Here is a 913-nt window from a genome sequence, read left to right as displayed (position 1 = left end):
ACCTGAATGCTACCGGGCCTGTGGCTCCCTCAGTGTCCCAATCGAGCGTTCAGGTGTTTCCGTGACTTTTTTGCTTGCTTGCTGCTGATTACCTCTCGTTACAATAAATGACTCGACTCACAGCATCACAGAATCTCTGTGGTTGGCAAAGACCTCTGAGATCACCAAGTCCCACCGTCCACCCCCCCACCTGCCCACGTCCCTCAGTGCCACATCCCCACGGTTCTGGAACGCCTCCATGGACGCTGACTCCCCCCGCTCCCCGGGCAGCTGTGCCAGTGCCCGACCGCTCGTTCAGCAAAGATGTCCTTCCTAACATCCAACGGGGACCTCCCCTGGTGCAACTTGAGGCCCTTCCCTCTCATCCCATCGCTGTTACCTGGGAGAAGAGGCCTTTCAGGCTGTTATAGGGAGCAATGAGGCCTCTCCTGAGCCTCCTCCGGACTGAACAGCCCCAGTTCATTCCGCCGCTCCTCAGGAGACTTTTGTTCCTGACCCTTTCCTGCCCCGTTGCCCTTCCACGGACACACTGCAGGGCCTCCATGTCTTTCTTGCAGTGAGGGGCCCGGAACAGAATACAGTACTTGAGGTGCGGCCTCACCAGTGCCGGCTACGGGGGCACGATCACCTCCTGCTCCTGCTGGCTGCACCGTTTCCGCTACAAGCCAGGATGCCCTTGGCCTCCTTGGGCACCTGGGCGCGGTGCTGCAGCGCTGTGCTGTTGCCTGGGGTTGTTGTTAGCAAAGAGCAGCAGCCAGCACTTGGTCTTCTTGGGCCTCATCCAGTTGCGCTCAGCGCATCCAGCCAGCCATCCTGTCCCTCTGTATGGCCCTCAAGCAGATCAATGCTTCTTCCCCACTGGCCTCAGTCCTGAACCATGGGGAGAAACAAGCCAATGTTGGTGCTATGTTAG

The 913-nt window shown here is 58.8% G+C and overlaps 1 protein-coding gene across 1 annotated transcript in view; it reads right to left on the bottom strand.

Annotated features, from left to right (window-relative positions):
• The window catches only part of LOC104913129 (PHD finger protein 7-like), a 7,248-nt gene extending 6,644 nt beyond the window's left edge, over positions 1-604 (bottom strand). Inside the window, exon 1 of the mRNA XM_019619917.1 lies at positions 3-604. The gene's annotated coding sequence lies outside the window, so the exon portion shown is untranslated. The remainder of the gene's footprint in view (positions 1-2) is intronic.
• Between the last annotated feature and the right edge of the window lie 309 nt (positions 605-913).

This window comes from Meleagris gallopavo, chromosome 14, assembly GCF_000146605.3.
Source record: "Meleagris gallopavo isolate NT-WF06-2002-E0010 breed Aviagen turkey brand Nicholas breeding stock chromosome 14, Turkey_5.1, whole genome shotgun sequence".
Taxonomy (NCBI): domain Eukaryota; kingdom Metazoa; phylum Chordata; class Aves; order Galliformes; family Phasianidae; genus Meleagris; species Meleagris gallopavo.
This window is presented reverse-complemented; position numbering and strand designations above follow the sequence as displayed.